Source organism: Notechis scutatus, chromosome 4, assembly GCF_049901735.1.
Source record: "Notechis scutatus isolate UNSWTSFEM ecotype Mainland chromosome 4, rNotScu1.2, whole genome shotgun sequence".
Lineage (NCBI taxonomy): Eukaryota > Metazoa > Chordata > Lepidosauria > Squamata > Elapidae > Notechis > Notechis scutatus.
This window is the reverse complement of record NC_142012.1, coordinates 157,714,274-157,732,035: the sequence shown is the minus strand read 5'-3', so window position 1 is coordinate 157,732,035 and position 17,762 is coordinate 157,714,274. Positions and strand designations below refer to the sequence as shown.

At 41.5% G+C, this 17,762-nt stretch overlaps 1 protein-coding gene across 4 annotated transcripts in view; it reads left to right on the top strand.

Annotated features, from left to right (window-relative positions):
• The first annotated feature begins 608 nt into the window (after window positions 1–608).
• The window catches only part of GNB4 (G protein subunit beta 4), a 37,625-nt gene continuing 20,471 nt past the window's right edge, over window positions 609–17,762 (top strand). The window contains exon 1 of one of the 4 annotated variants that reach the window (XM_087965381.1): window positions 609–798. The gene's annotated coding sequence lies outside the window, so the exon portion shown is untranslated. Of the gene's footprint in view, window positions 799–8,773; window positions 8,975–17,762 lie in introns of those variants that run through there. The other 3 variants (XM_087965380.1, XM_087965378.1, XM_087965379.1) reach the window with 3 other exon arrangements.

Here is a 17,762-nt window from a genome sequence, read left to right as displayed (position 1 = left end):
TCTTCTTCTTCTTCTTCTCTTCTTCTTCTTCTTCTTTTCTTCCTCCTCCTCCTCTTCTTCTTCTTTTCTTCCTCCTCCTCCTTCTCTTCTTCTTCTTCTTCTCTTCCTCTTTCGTCTCCTCTTCTTCTTTTCTTCCTCTTCCGTCTCCTCTTCCTCTTTTCTTCTTCCCTTCTTTTCTTCCTCCTCCTCCTCCTCCTCTTCTTTTCTTCCTCTTCCATCTCCTCTTCCTCTTCTTTTCTTCTTCCTCTTCTTCCTCCTCCTCCTCCTCCTCCTCCTCCTCTCCTCCTCCTTCCCCCTTTCTCCTTTCTCTTAGTGACCCAACCAGGGAAGAGCTTTTCAGATTTCTGGAGATTCTGGAGCTCCAGAAATCTGAAAAGCGAATTACAACAAAGCTGGGAGACTTTGGACTACGCCCTGCCGGGCTCAGCTGGAGAAAGAAAGAAATCCTCGCTCTTTTTTTTTTTTTTACAAGCTCAAGTTATCCCAGCAGTGAGAAACGCGCGTCCTCTGCCCCCCAACCCCGCCTCTCTCTCTCTCTCTCTCTCTCTCTTTAATGTCCTTGACGTCAGAGCCGCGAAACCATAGCAACTGTCCATCACGTTGGCTGAGCACACGAGGGAAGTGGGAGAAAAGAAGGGATCGAGTTCAAGCGAGGCTCCGGGAGCGCTCGGGAAGGACACAATGGACGCGTTTGTGTTGTGACATTCCGAGCGGAGCTTTGCATTAAAAAAAAAAAAACACCCCAAAACGCGCGGCAAGGAAGAAGGCACGGACGGCGCCGGGGCAAGGCAATCGCAAGTAAGCCGTGTAACCTTATTCTTGTGTGCGCGGCGGAGCTGTCGGTCGTGAGAAAGAGGCGCGCGGCACTGCTGAAGGCAACCCCGCTTACCCACCCACCCACCCACCCATCCATCCATCCATCCCCGAGCCGCTTGCCGATTCCGGGGTCGGCGTCGCTCCAGTGGCAAGCCGGGGTCGCCACGGGAAAAAATGGACAAACAAACCAACAAACAAAATCCACCCGCGTTGCAGCGGGAGGAAAAAGGTGGTGGAAAATCTCCGGGCCCGATCATCATCATCGGCTCGCCCTTTCCTCCTTTTGAACAAAAGAGACGGGCGCAGCACGTAGTAGCCCCAAGTCTGCCTAGGGGCCATCTTTTAATTGTTAACGTTTTAAATTAAATGTAGGCTCTTTTGCCTGGTGGGGAATCCCCCCCCCTCCCCTTCCTTCCAATCCCGCCCTCCCCTCCCCCTTTCCTTTCCCCGGATCCTCGATCCTTTCGCCTCCCGACCGCGTTGTCTTGGGCTGGGCGGAGGCGTGCAAGCCAGCCAAGCGGCTCGCGGGGCGCCCATTGGGGGACGGGAGGGGAGGCATGGGTTGGGGTGGCGGTTACGGGGGGTGGGTGGGAGCCCCCTCCCCGATCGCCGCGTCCCCCCCTCCCCGATCGCCGCGTCCCCTCCCGCCTCGCCCGGACTTTCTCCGCAGCCGGCGGCGTTTCGCGGAAATCCCCGGGGCGGGTCGAAGAGGAGGGGTGGGGTGGGCGTGGGCGTGGCGACGGCTCTCTGCCGCAAGGGAGGGTGGAAACCCCCCGCTCCCAAGTCTTCTTTCCAGCGGGGTACCTGTTTCAAATTGCGGGGTGAGGGTCCCGGGACAAGCCTATTTGCGGGGTCCCAGGAGGAGGAGGAGGAGGAAGGATCGCTCTCCTTTGAGAAGTTGGCTGCTACAAGTGGTTTAAGATCTCCCGGGTCACAGAAACCGGCCAGGTTCAGACGTTGAAAAAGGGCCTGTCTTTTCCCAGCCCCCCATCCTTTTTTTTTTTTTTTAAAGAAATAATTATTGGACGCTCGTCCTAATTTCCTCTTCTCTGCAACTTGTCCGGCGTGTCTTGGATGGACATGGTTTTGTTTGTTCAATGCACAGCATCGCTTTCCCTTTGGGGGCATTCCGGGAACGAGATGGTTGGTAGTCTGGGGCCGCGGGGCTGGGGGTGGGGTGGGGGGAGCTCATTGGTTCTGGATGGGAGAAAGAGGAGAATCCAGCAAACAGGTGCCTTGCCTGCTTGCAAGTTGTGGCGGCGTGCCGCACCACAAAAATCAGGGTGGGACATTGTCCGCATTCACCATGTTCTGGAATTCTCCCCCTTCCCAAATGTAGAATCTTCTCTCTCTCTCTCTCTCTCTCAAAATGGTGAATTAAAACTAATAGTTTCTGGCTATCTCTTGGTTGTTTTGCAGGTGGCTGTTAGGGGTATCTGTAGAATTGATCTGTGGAGTGCCAACATTTTGAGATGGGGGGGGGGGGCAACTGGGCCTTTTTAAAATGAAATGACATTACTGTAATTTACAAGCCCTGTTTTTAGCACTTTGAGACTAAGTTCTCACAATACGTTGCCTTACATTCTGTCGTTTTCGGTACTCCAGCTTTTTAAAAGATGTTCAACTGGGTCGCTACCTAGGAGGAGAATCCTGTTAGTGGCCATGTACATTAAGACCCACAACTCATGTACTATAATGTGTATTCCCACCCCCTTTACTTATCCCCCTTATTAAAACCTTAGCTCAGGTGTGAAGATTTTTTTACAAATACAATTTACATCAGCTGCGTGTATTGGCTTGTGTGGGGGGGAAGGCAATGCATTTTGCATATGGATTCTACTGAATGGGTGGATTTGTTGCCCACAGATGGATAAGCAAACAGTCCCAACACAACAGTCCTGTTTTCCAAAATGCAGAGATGTTTTGCAGACAGTATGGTGCCATTCTCACCACTTTCTGGCAGAAATGATGCAGCAAAAAGTGCTCTGCAGTGTAGTCTGTCAGGTTACTCCTCGCGTGAGAGCAGCCGTTTCTACCATATTGGTTCCAGTGAACATGGAATGCAAGCTAGAAGGAGTTATTAAGTCTTAATCAAATCTTTGCCAGTAAAAAGATTAGTCTTCCTCGTCACATATAGGGCAATGATGGACGAAAAGCAAGGAGAAAACTCTTACTATTATATATCACAAATGTTAACGGAACAAGGCCTTCCCAGGTAATTCTTGTTTTGAGCAAGAAGCATGTAATGGTTATGAACTCTCAAAACATTTTAGGGAGTTTCAGGAAATAGCATTTATTTACCTTGTTTAATTTATTTCAAAATAGATTCCTGTAGTTCCTGAGTAAAAGCCCTTATGTGAGGCAATTTACGTTATCTATATATACATAAAGTTGCCAGTCCTTTGTTAAATATGAATCCCAATTGTTTATTGGTTTCCCCATTTTTTTTCTTTTTAGAAAACAGTCGTATAAAAGATATACGATGCGTTTTGGATGCTGCAACTCATTTTGATGCAGCAAGACCAAACCTCTTACGAGATTAAACAGAATACCTTTAGCTCTACACTGGTTTTTCTGAAGCATTCAACGATAGCATGTAGACGATTTAAAAACATTTTCTCCCATATTTTGTGGAGCAACACACGCCCATTAAAATGCCAGGTTTTTGAGATGTGGAAAAAAAAATCAGACCAAGATAAATCACTTCAGGATTTTTTCCCCCTACCTTTAATATAAGGTGTACAATTTAATGGAAAAAGAAACTGAAATCTTTTATGGGGGGAAAAAATAACAATAAAATGTACAATATAATTGCATAAGTGTACCAACCCTCGTTTTAGTAAGGCTGTGGCTGTGTTCAGAATTAACCAGTCACATTCAAATTGATGTTAAATATTAGTACACACCTGCCATTGATTAAAGTGATCAAGCCCATACAAAGTTCAGCTGTGGAAGTGGGAGTTTTCTGATATTTACTCAGTTGTCTCAGAAGCCATAGTCTGCAAACAGTTTACAAAGCGTCAAAGGGATGTCATTTATTGGAAGGTGTCAGTCAGAAGGAGGATACTAAAAATTTCCAAGGTATTGGATATACTGTACCATGGAATACGTTGAAGACAGTCATCAACAAGTGAAGAAAATATGGCACAACAGTTCTTGGAACAGAATATCCCTCCAAACTTGATGAAGAAGCAAGAAAAAACTGGTTCAAGAAACTGCCAAGAGGCCTAGAGCAACATTAAAGGAGCCGCAGGAAAGTCTGGGAAGTACTGGTTGTGACCACAATCTCCTGTATTCTTTGTATGTCTGGGCTATGAGGTACGGTAACAAGACTTACCAAGAAAAACATCCAAGCCCATCTACATTTTGCAAAAACCTACATTGGGTCTGACAAAAGCATGTGGCAAGTTAGGGTCTGATGAGACCACAGTTGAACTTTTTGACCATAATTCCAAAATGTATGTTTGGTGCAAAAACAACACTGCGTATCACCAAAAATACACCGTACCCACGGTGAAGCATGGAAATGCTTCATGATTATGCTTTGTGACTGCTTTTCTTCAGCTGGGACTGGTGCTTTAGTCAAGGTGGAGAGACTTATGAACAGTTCCAAATCTCAGTCAAATTTGGCACAAAACTTCCAGGCCTCTGCTAAAATGCTGCAGATGAAGAGGAATTTTAACTTTCAACATAACAATAACCCAGGGCATAGTTCCAAATCAACAACAGCAGCAAAAAAAAAATATGGCTTCACCAGAAGAAGATCAAAAGTTATGGAATGGCCCAGCCAGAGCCTGGACCTGAATCCAATTGAAAATCTGTGGGGTGACCTGAAAAGAGGGCTGTGCACAGGAGATGCTGTCACAATCTGACAGACTTGGAGCACTTTTGCAAGATGTCCATGCTTAACAGGCTACCCTGAAAGAGAGAATGCTGTCATAAAATCAAAAGATATTTCAACGAAGTATACGTTTAAGGGTGTATACATACAACCACCTTATTTTATGGTTTTTATTATTTCCCCCTAAAAGGTTTTGGTTTAAGTTTCAATTGAATTGTACAACATATATTTTATATTAAAGGTAGAAAAATTCTGAATGATTTATCTTGGTCTGACTTTTTTTGCACCTCAAAAATGCTGGCCTTTTAACAAGGGTGTGTGGATTTCTTGCATCCACTGTATATTTTTTGCTATTGTTTTGTACACTCTGGATTTAATTTACCTCTCATGAGTAATCTCCACGAGAATGGTGGAGATGACTTTTGTTTAAAAAAAAAAACTACGGCACTGTAACAATATCTTCCTTTTTCTCATGAAAACATTTTTTTCTGAGATGGGTAAGGCTCAGTTTGTGTGCCTGACACCAAGTTATATTTTTATGAATTTGGCGGAGGTTTGGACCCACATAAATGCTTCCCTAAGACTCCCAATTTTAAGCCCATAGCAATCAACAGGCCTTGCATCCAATTAAACGTGCAAAACTGTATAGTAGCTGATTAAAAATACTTATTCCCTTCATAGTTGATTATGCCTGCCTTCTGATGGACCAATGAGCGCTTAGCCTAAATCAAACATTTGCACACTCTTAATCTCTATTAACACGTTCCACCATGCATAGGGCAACGAGTGGCAGATGAAGTTTGGCTGGTTCTCTCAGTTCTGTTCTTGACATTGGGCACGGTGCCACACTCTAAGCCAACACATTAAATACAGGTCTCCAGGGGAAAGTCTTAGTATGCACAACTCTAGGCTTGATTAATTCCATTCCACATGATGAAGCCGGATTTGATCAGGTTACCAGCTGCTCCAAAAGTATATGCATAATGCTGTGCAGTACAGGTGTAGCATTATCCTTTGGAGATACCCATTTGTCATGATTTCGTTAAATGCGATTTGATGGTGTGTTCTGCAGTAAAAACATGCGGAATCTAATTTGACTGTCTGAACTTTCTCAGAAGTCCAACTTTTAATTCAGTACGGCCCCCAGATAATGTAACTTACCCTGTGGATGACTACTCACATGTAAAATTCCTATTTATCTTTAACAGGTTAGATCAGGAGTCTATAGACTTGGCAACTTTGAGACTTATGGTTTTCAACTCCCAGAATTCCTCAGCCAGCCATGCTGGCTAGGGAATCCTGGGAATTGAAGTCTTAAAAGGTGCCAAGTTTGGAGATGCCTGGATTAGGTTCCCAAGAAGGACCTCATGTTTTTACATTATTTCAGTAGAGCCAGAGATAGGGAACAAGCTATTATACATTTATTAAATAAAAACACACAACCTTATTAATTCTCATATCAGCTTGAACCTGCTTCTCTGTAGTTTTGTTCTGTTAGTTTTGCCAAAATGGACACAAAGTCCAGATCTTCCTTAACAAAAGTCTTTTAGATGTCTAACAACTTAAAGACCACTACATTTCTCTCTTCAGTTGTCTTCTGCAATTTTTTAAAAACATATTTTTCATTGGACTTGGCTAGATAGCCTCCTCTGCTTTTTCCAATGTATGGAGAAGTCTGTTGTAGACTGCAGTGCCCAGAATCTGGGTCGGTCCTGAGATGTTTATTTCCCATGATCTGGATTCAGTGCTTTTGTGAATATATCTCAAAATTGTATTTGCCTTTTTAGCAATTGTATCACACTTCAGGCTCCTTTTCACAGGTATTAGGGCCAAGCCAAATCTCTCCCATTTGTACCTTTCATTGTGTTTTTTTTCCCCTTCCTTAGATGTGGGACCTTCTGTCTTCCTATGTGTTAGTCACTACTCCCACTTATGCCCTCTCTGCCAGTTTTGTGATAATCTCCTGGCCCCCTATATCCAGCTCCGTAACAAAATTGCACCGGCCAGGAATAGAGCTCTACACACAATAGCATTCTCATTCACCCCAGCAATGACTCTATTTAACAGCTGTGTTATCTAGCCAATAATCTACCATTTTATTAATCAGGGTGTCCTTAGGAGAGAGGCTTTGGCAAATGCTTTGCTGAGGTCAAAATATACTACATCTATAGCATTCCACCAATCTATTAAGCTACAGGTAGTCCTTGGCTTATAAGAATCGACTTAGTGACTGATCAAAGTTACAATGGCTCTAAAGATAGTGACCGTTTTTCGCACATATGACAATTGCAGCAACTCCAGGGTCACATGACCAAAATTCAGAACTGGCTCGTATTTATGATGGTTGCCGTGTACGATCCCCTTTTGCGACCTTCTGACAAGCAAAGTCAATGGGGAAGCCAGATTCACTTAACAACTGTATTCCTAATTTAACAACTGCAGGGATTCATTTAACAACCGTGGCAAGAAAGGTGGTAAAATGGGGCAAAATCCACTTCCTTAGCAACATAAATTTTGGGCTCAATTGAGATAAGCCGAGGACTACCTGTATTAACTGTCAAAATAGTAAATGATTTGTTGGCTCTAAGCCCATATTCTTGTTAATTGTTGGAAGCCTAAGCAAGTGCTCACTAACATGATATTTAATAATCTGGTCCAATACCAGAATAAATGTTTTTCCTTTTTTTTCTTATGAAGCGACATTTCTATATCTTTCCTTATGAAGAGACATTTCCATATCTTTCTATCTTCCCAATACATATAAACAAGTTCATTTTGTTCAAGTTTTCGATTTTCTTTTTGAAGACATGATCGGTTCTATCCAACTATGACTTTTTCTTCTTCTTCTTTTTCCCCTTCTAGCCTCTTCCTTTATATAATTGTTTGTAATTCAATCCTCCCCAAACCATTTCAATATACTTTTTATATTAATCAGCCTCCATCTCTTCTTTACACTTATTGCCACTGTATTTTGCATATGAGTAATTGAGTTATATTAAAAGATAGACTACTTTGCTAAGATTATTCTAGCAAACTAGTAAAAAAGCATTTCCTTTTCTCATATAAGGAAACACCAAAGTTTACATACTTTACAATTAAATGTATACATTGGTTTCCTTAATCATGACAAGACTTTTTATACAGATTTAAATGTTCGAACTAATCTTGACCATTTAACACTGCAGTTCTGTGCATCTACAGAAAGCAAGCAGTAGCAGTTAGGCTGAGGAAACCTCCCTCCCCAAGTTTCATTATCTCGGTTAATCCACGTTAAACCATGGCTTGTTTATCCATGGCTTATGGAATAGATGACAATTGGTGCATAAAGGGCTGAAAAACCAAAACCACATTAGGGCTTGCTTAGTGCTATTGCATGAGATGAAATGTTTTTTTTAATTTAGTCAAGCACGCATTTGATAATAAATATAAGTATAAACATGATTATTAACACATGAAATAGATACGAATAAAAGGGAACATTAAGACAGGGACGGGAGGCACGTCGGTTTGTTGTTGCGTTCCTTGCCGTCGCAGCCCATTGTATCTCTGGGTTTGTGCTTAAATCTTATTTTTGCGACCCACTGTATCGGTGTCGGGGGGGGGAGGTGGGTGGGACCGTGGGACGGGAAAAAGTGGCATGCACGGAATGATTGCATTAGAGTATAATAAAATAAATCAGTGCATGGTTGGTATTACTAATAAAGACGCCATCCGCGTTAGTTACCCTGACCCTGGTGCAAACTGTCAGAAACCTTTCGGAAGGCAAGGAAAAGAGACCATGCTACTGCTGAATTAGATCCAACCGGCAGTGGATCTAGCCCAGCCGCCCCACAGAGCCTCTTTTTGGCGGGGCCGGGCGGGGTTTGCAGAAGAGACGGGCGTCCCTTTCGGCTCTTTTGTCCCGCTCAGCCCCTCTGGTGGCGCGTTCCATTAGCAGCCACCGGCGGGGGGGGAGGAGGGAGGGGTGAAGGAAGGGAAGGCGCGCCTAAAGATCACAAACAGCGAGTCTTGGGGCGGTACCACCTCGCGTAGTAAGTGACGAGGGAAAGGAAAAAAGAGGGCGGTCCCGGCGCCTTAAAAGTTGTAGCCGCGGGCGGTGTTTCGATTGGCTCTTTCGACGACGAGGGGCGGGGACGGAGCGTTGACGGGCAGCTTTCCCGGTCGCGCCCCCTTTTTTTTCTCTCTCTCTCACTCTCTCCCTTCCCCCACCCCTCCTCCCCTTCCTCCTCTCGCTTCGCTTTGGCAGTAAGGAGGCCCGGACTGGCCTGCTCGGTTCTCGGCGCCCTCCCGTCTTCTTTTTCGGCCAGGTGGGTTGAGGTAGGTAGGGGAGCCACTGCGGCCGTGCTCGGCTCTGGGAGTCGTCGGTACGGTTCTCTGGAGGGCAAGCCCCCCCCCTTCCCGCCCTTTTTTCAGCCGGGGGGGGCTTGGGAAAAGCTGACCGGCGGCGCCCCCTCGCTTTCTCGGGGGGGCGGCTGAGGCGGTTGGGGGGCGGCGAAGAGGTGGGTCGTGAGGAGGGGAAGGGGCGCCCACGAAGCCCTCATCCACTCCCGTGGCTCTTGGGGTGGACTACAACGCCTATCCTTCCCGGCCAGCCGCTCCTTAACGTTGGGTGGGGATAATGGGCGGTTTTATACTCGTAAGAGTGTGGAGGGGGGGGAAGAGAAGAGGGAATGATAAGGGGACGAAACCCCGCGTTTAGGGGATCGAGGGAGGGAGTGCACGTGAGAATGGGAGCCGACCCCTCCCCCCCCCCTCCCCCAAGGCGGGTCAACTCCGGTTTGAAGACCGACATCAGAAGACCGAGTCAGTCATACAAGCCAGGATGGAGAAAGCTCAAGCCTTTCCCGCTCAAAGGCCTACCTCTCGGGGTTGTTGTGTGTCTGGGAAATAATGGCGGAGGGGCATGAACCAACTTGGGGCTGTGGGAGGTGGGGAGGGGGGCATATAAATAAATGGCTGCCTGGTCTTTGGAGCGCATACACAGTAGTCGAGACTGTCGGTCCCAAGAAGAGGCTGGCGCCGGGTTGTGGTTGTGCGGGGTTGTGATGAAAAGCCAGAGCAGGAGACAGTGTGAGCTGTGTGTCTTTAGGAGTGGACAGAAGGAGGGGAACTAGGAATTATAAAGTTATCATCAGGGCAATGCTGTGCATTTGCAACTGGTGGGTTCCTTTTGTGTGTCATTCTTTTCCCATGGTGTTCAAAGCGTTACTCATCCCTTTTCCCAGGAAAAGAGGTAGCTCTGTCTCTTAAGTACAGGTAGTCCTCGACTTACAACGGTTCGTTTAGTGGCTGTTTGAAGTTACAGCAGCACTGAAAAAAAGGGGGAACTTAACAAATGTTTTTTTCACGCTTAACAGCCGTCGCAACGTTTCCGTGGTCATGTGATCCAAATTCAGAGGCTTGGTCACTGGTTCATATTTATGACGGCTGCAGGGTCCTGGGGTCGTGTGCGGGATCTCCTTTTGTGACCTGTCTGACAAGCAAAGTCGGTGGGGGAAGCCAGATTTCCTTAACAGCGGAGTTATTCACTTAACAACTGCAATGATTCACTTAACCACAACCGTGGCAAGAAATGTCGTGAAATGGGGCAAAACTCACTTAACAAATTTCTCACTTAGCAACATGAATTTTGGGCTCAATTATGGTCGTAGGTGGAGGACTACCTGTAAACAGTTAAAATAGGAAGAATTGTAAAATGTGTGATTGCTGTAATTCTTTGAAGCGTGGCTGAAAGAGCATTGGGAACCTATTGAATTAGCTTGACATGGCTGGGTGTGAGCAGTCCGGCTTGCTGTGCCATCTTGAGACGTTTTTAGTAGGTGAATGCCTGAGCACAACGAGAATGGTTTGTGTTAAGAGTCGAGGTTGACTAGACTGAGTAAGACATCTGTCTGCAGAAATACTGGTTTCAAAATGCTAGATGGTTGCCATACACTTAAAATCAACAACTATATGTGCAGTGTATGTTTGTTGACTTTACTCCATTTGTAGACATGACTGCAATACAACAAGGGGGGTGCTATGTGTGAAATTGTCTTTACTGTTCTGAAAAATCAAAGTGTTTCTTTGAGGCTTGTGGCCAATCTTGAGGTATGGGCTGGCTTGCATCTTAAAAATTGTGGAAACCTGTCATATTTTTAAAAATCTCATATCTGAGTTACATCTGAACCATCGAATTACAGATAATATTTTTAAGATGCTTAACCTTTCTATTATATTTTTGAAAACAACTTTATGGCAAACAACAGTGATACAATCAAAATTAAAAAATGAGAATATATGTGTGTGTTGTGTATAATAGAGATAAAATGTTTATTAAGATTACACGGCCCTTTTTTAAAGTTTTGGTTTGTATTTTGCTTTGCATGATTTAAAGCTATACTGGAACTACTGTTTTCCAATTAAAATACATGAAAAAACATGAACTATCTCACAACTCTAGTAATTTTACAGGGTTTTTAAAAATACTTTCAACATGTTTTAATTTCAAAAATAGTGTTATAATGGCTTGTTGCAAGATGTTTGCTTTTAGGTCTGGTTATATGTGGAAACATGTATTTGCACCATGAAATTTTGGGTCAAATTGATGCTTAAAATATTGCAGTCATCATTCATGTGGAGAATGACATTCTTGTCTGTTATATGTGTTGCATCCATGCTGAGTCACAGCAGGCCATTCTGCACATAAGGGTTTTCTGAAGTTAGAATATTTTATCCTGCTAAATTGGTATAAATATTTATTAATGCTATTCAATATTGGCTTCCTTGCTCCCAACGGCTTCCCACCTAGAGATAGCTCAGTATTTCATTTATTAAAATTTTTATACTACACTTACATGTCTAATGAGTAAATGCTTTGGTATTTAACAGAATTGGTAGTAATATAAATTAAAGTAGTACTTTGATCCAAAAGAAAGGGGATAGCAACCAAGTAACACAAATAGCACTGTAGCAAATAAGAAATTGGTATGTCACAGATATTTAGGTGATCACAGTGGCCTTTTAAAACAAAATCCCCTAATACCTAAAATCCAGCCAAACAGAATTTCCATCTTGATTATGCCGTATTCTTCCTCTGGAAAGATAGCATACTTGACTATTTCAGAGAACTTTTAGAAGCATCTGATTAATTTTTTCCAGCTAATGTTTAGGAATTGCCTCCTTTGAAAGACCAGAGAAAAGAATATTTTGCAATCAAAGATGTTTTGTTGAATTCTGGGCAGGTACTATATTAGAAGTAGAGAATGGCATCGTGAAATTGGGAGCATGAAACACAGTAATGGTGTTACTGTGATTGCAATATTTATGATAGCTCCAAATGTAGGATTGGGTGGAGTTGTGGTTATATTTTACAACTACAGTTGAGCCTAAAATCTGTGTTGCTAAGCAAGGCTGTTGTTGAGTTTTGCCTCATTTTATGACATATTTTTTTTTGCATTACTGCAGTTAAGTTAGTTATATGCTTGTTAAATGAATCTGGCTTCCCCATTGACTTTGCTTGTCAGAAGGTCACAAAAAGTGATCACATAAATCCTGGCACACTTGAACAATCTTAAATACGTGCCAGTTACCAATTATCCCAATTTTGGTCACATGACTGTGGGATGCAGTGGTATAAGATTGAGAAACGCTCATAAGTCACTTTTTCAATGCCATTGTAACTTTGAATGGTCACTAAATGAATAGTTTGTAAGCCAAGAACTGTCTGTAATTATCAATTCAGGGAGTGCAGAAACTGGGAATGAGAAACAGTTTGAAATTAAAATGGGAAAGAACCAGGTTAAAATAGGGGGTATTTTTTAGTAAAGGGTGAAATTAAATAATATGACTTCAAGTCCCAAAAATGTTTTTCAAAAGGCAACTTTTAGTTCTCAAAAAGTTGCTTGGATTAGAAAAGAAACATTTTCAAGGAAGAGAAACCAAGAAAGTCCAGTCGCCTTTTGAAAAGCATCTTTGGAACAACCATGACCTGGATGACTGAGAATCTCCAGAGACAATAGGACTTCAAGCTAATACTTGCATACATAAACGATAGGATGATGGTATTACATTGTGTCAGACTGATTTTACATTCAGGGGTTTGGAACACATAGTGCATGGTGCCCTATTTAGGGAAGGGATGCTGTGTGCAGGTTACCCGTTTCTGTTTTATTGGCCCTGACAATGTGGAAGCTAGTAATGCTTACAAATAGTGGGGTGGAGTGGGGTGGAAGGTCCTATAGTTTATGAGGCTAGAACAACAGCCTGCTCCCCCTTTAGAATTGATGTGCTGTTAAGCTTTTCTAGAATGCATTGGTTGACCTAATATTTGATTTTAGTTTTGGACAGTAGCCTTATTTAATGGGCTTTTTAGACAGTTAATTGCACTATAGCTATACAATTAACGATCTGGTTGTTGGAGGGAGGGTTGCACAAAGTCCAGACATTTTCATTCAAAGAAGCCCTTCAGTTTCAGGATATTTGCGGTTGTTCCTCTTCCCACTTTTCCAAAAAATATTTAATACAGTTTGAGGGTTAGAACAAGGCTATGTAATTGTCACAGTCACTGTTGAATAGATAATTCTGGCAATTAAAATACAGTGTAGCGTTTTTCATATATGTAGCCAAAAAACCATAGCTTTTAAAAAAAAAATCTATGTATTGAAATTGCCAAAATATACAACCCCCCCCTTTTTTTTGAAGAGGCCTTTCCCTGGGTCCAGTACCTTTAGGCAACTAGCTATAACCCATTCTCCAACCTTTATATTTCAAGGAAAGATTTTTCAGAAAGTGATGGGAGTAGTAAATGCAGAGCACCCTCATAAAATAGTTTGTCTGGATCCCTGACAGTCTGAATTCAGACCTGATATAGGACCAAAACAGCATTGGTCATTCTGGTTTGATAGTCTTTTTTTGAGATCTGGATGGGGACATTGTGCCCCTTCTGGTCTGTTTAGATATCTTGGTAACTTTCAGTCATATCAACCAGTCATATCCTACTGAATTGGCTGCAGGTAGGGAGTAGCATAATTGCATAGTACTTCCCCTCCTTCCTAAGTGGGCAGTCCCAAGCAGTGGAGGCAGAGAGTTCAACCTAACGATTGTTCTGTATTGAGTGCCACAGGTTTTAGTCTCTGGCAGTCCTCAAGTTTAACATTTATATTATTAAGTGAAGGTGAAGTCGTTCAGTTTGGGTTGTGGTGCCAGCAGTATGCTCATCTCTATCTGGTCTTTGCTGGGGATCTTGTGTTGATCTTGTCTCAGCATCTGAAGCCTTGGGGGATTGCATGGGAAGAAAGTAGCCAAAATAGTTTCTATTCCTGCAAGATGTGAAAGTGCTCTTTCGGACAGGGTAGATTCCCACCTGGAGGAACAGGTTTTCCTAGGCTTGCAGTTATTGTTGGATAGGTAGGCAGACGCTAGCTGGTGCAGGGGTTGTCCAAGAGCTGGTGTAACAATGACAACAGTTACCCATGTCCTTATCACTTTAGGATACACCCTTTACATGGGGTTGCTTTTGAAGACTGCTCAGAAGAACTATTTTATTTATTAAACAAATTTATATAGCCTTCTAACTAACACATTAGTGACTCTGTGTTAGTCTTTCATCATTTAAAAAAATCTTACCATGTAATAAAATCCATAAAAAACCCTCCGTTTCCCCCCCCCCCCCATTGCAGCTCATTGCAGCAACAACACAAATCAGTCACTTGATAGGCTCCATCTTCATTAGTACTTTAGATATAGCAGCCCATTTATTGAGAATGAAACCTGCCATGATCTTATAACCCTGGTCTTGTAGGCTGTGCACATTGGTTGGTAGTAAACTTGAAATTACAATTGAAAATGCTGGCTGCTATTGGCACAGCCCTTAATAGCTTTGCGCCTGGGTACCTGCAGAAGTTCCTGCTTCAAGTAAAACTGATCCATCTAATATGTGTGTCCTGAATTGGAATATTGAGTCCCCCTATCTAAGGTCCAGAAGAAGAGGGAGACAATTTTATTATTTTAATTGGTAAAGTGGCCAAATCAAAGCCTGGATCTAATTCCCTTTTGGACGCTGTGAAGAAATTTGGAATGGGCTGTGCCACAAGAAAGCCTTTAAATATCACATCGCAAAAAATCTGCTTGGAAGAGTATGAAAGAATTCTTCCCAGTCCATGACAGAGACTGGTAGAGAGTTAATAAGAAATGTCTACTTCAGGTTCGTTCTTCAGATGGGGACAATAACAACTGTTAGACCTGAGGGTATACTTACTTTTACTACAAAAGGAAGTGACATATCTGTTAATTTTTTTGTTGAATAAATGATTAGAAAATTAAATTTTCATAGTTTTTTTTTGTTCAATTGCTTCACCTTTATATACTACCTCAATGAAGATAAAATATTGATAGGCCCACATACATTGAAAAAAAAATTACATGAAAAAGCATTATTTGCTTATAACTGTGTATGGAAGAGTTCCCATTTAAAACTGCCTTTTTCAGATACTTGTAGGGGAATGAATGAAAGTAATAGCATAAATGTTGGAAATTCATAGAAACACTGTTTGAAAACATGTTCAGATTTGTTCGATTTGGGGAAAAGTTTGTGTTACATGGAGGGTCATTCTCACTCAGTTGACTTCTTAGCTTCCTGGTGTTACTATACAAAGCATCTTGCTGGGCCTGCTGTGTCCAGGCAAACACCCATCGTGCCCTTTAGTTTCAGACAAGATATTACAAAACAAATTATCTGTTCATAAGAGCCTCTATTAGATATTATGCATGAAAATTCTTTAATGTCTGTTGCCATCATAGTTCATCTGAAAGATTTATGTACAGCTGTTCTGCTGTGACTACCTGCCAATCTTGTTGTGATACAGTAGGATTCTATTAGTGAAGATGGAGTTGAAATGATTTGAAGAAAAAGAGAAGACTCAAATACTGGAATTGGTTTCCCATAAGTTAATAGGAAGCAAAGTATTTATTGGCTTCTCAAATTGATACAGCATAATAACAAAGCTGGAAAAGGATTAGATAATGCTGATTTATTTTAAAGCAGCTGAAAAAGCAGCTTAAATCCATCATCATAGATCATTTTAATAGAGATGCCAAGATACTTTTAAAAATTAGGTAAGATTATGAAAATACCCAATTTATTGTAATATGATTATGATTTTCAGTTTAAAGTTGTGGGGAAAGAGACTGAAATAGTGGAATCATGTTTCATAATTTATTCTTGCCATGAACTTCATTTTGGATGTGATGTTAGTTTTTTTATCCTGAGCTTTTTAATTGCTATATACCAGAATTGATAATAAATTTTAGTGTAATATAGCATTTGAATGGTTTTGAATAGCCTTCAGTAGCAGTGGCTTCAAAGTGAACCATTTATACCCCATTAATTTTGGTGGGAGAGTTAACTTCTTTTTTACCCATTCCACATATAATATCATTCCAAAATTCTTACATCTGTTATACCATTTCTACAATGTCTACTGAAGATACATGCAGACTTTGAAGAAAACCACTCAAAAGACTTGCTACAGTTTGTAGGAAACATTGCTTTTTTAATATAAAGGAAGGTGGTTTGAAGTGAGTAGCTAAGTTTTGATACAGCTTTATTCTAAAATTATGTAAAATAAATTGTAGAACAATTCCAGTAGGAAATATTCCAATCCAGCTCAGTTTTGTTAAGGAGAATCTTTCCTTTTTAGCCTTTCCTTTCCCTAGAAATATTTGTATCTCACAAAAGACTAAAACAGTTTAAGCAGCTGAACTTTATATTTTTGATATGGGGGCTAACAATGATTTGTTAGCCCACATATACTTGTTTTTTATTCCTAACAAACCTCTGAAGGAATTTTGATACAACTTAACATTTCTGTACTTTAACAGGACTTGTTTTGCAGGGTGTAGAGATGGTAACCTGAGGCATACAATGCCTCAAAATTAGCAGGGCTTCTTCCTTTGTTTGGAGGAATAATTTTGGCTGATGAAGAGCTATTAAACTGAAAAGTGACAAGTGGCTTGAAAACTTTAACTTAATAAAGTTATTATTACCCCAGTATGAATTTTAAATTATGGGTAATGTTCCTGATATCCACCCGTTCAGGTGATAGGAGCATTACTCTGGTGACCAACATATTAAGTTATGAATCCGGAAATACCTGATTCAAAAGTCACTTTAGCTATGAAATCAGTAAATGGTCTTAGGCAAGCTACACACTCATTTAGTTAACCTCCAACTACAATGCATGGATAATATAGGCTGCTTTAGGAATTGCTGAGATAATGGTGGAATTCATAGGGTTCTTGAAAGCTCTTTCTAAAGGCTGCAGCATGTAGATTTAACAAAAAAAAAATCTTTTAGTAATAAATACTATTGAACTGCTTCACGTCACAGTGTTAAAGAAACATGTCAAATATTTTGCAATATTTTATATACCCGCTACAGTCTCTTGCAGATGACTTTTAGTTTGCATTAAATTTAAAAAGGAATCCATAAAACAAGCATTTAAAAAGTAGTGATAATTTTTTTCCAACGAGTTAAACAAAACCCACAATTTTCTGTTTCACCTGCAATAACTTCTTTTTTGATTCCTAGTCCAGTACAAGTAATTTACTTTGCTATATTGAGTAAGTTACTTATTTGAGGAGAAAGAACCCTGATATGTTTCCGTTCAATCTTATTTCCTCATCCAATAATGTGGCAATGAGTCAACAATATGAGGAATACAAGGGTAGATTTTTGTCCTCCAGCCGTAGATAAAATATCTAACTATGGCAAAATCTGTTGAGTTCAGACTCCTGGCAAGATTCCTTATTATCTCCAGTTAGTTTGGGAGAATTCCTGAGTCATTTTGCTGTTTATATAAATAAAATTTCTCCTTGTCATGTTTTAACCATGATTCATCTTCAGTGAGGGCTGAGTTTGAAATATAAGCAAGCATTCTCTTGTCCTTTGAATTCCTAACCGAGCAACAGTCTCTTGTGGGCAAGAGACTGTTTGGTGTATTGGTTCAGACATCAGGCTAGCCTAGAAGCCAGGAGACGGTGAGTTCTAGTTGCACCTTAAGCATAAAACCAGCTAAGCAATCTTGGGTTGGTCACTTTCTCACAGCCCTAGGAAAGGGGTAGTCTC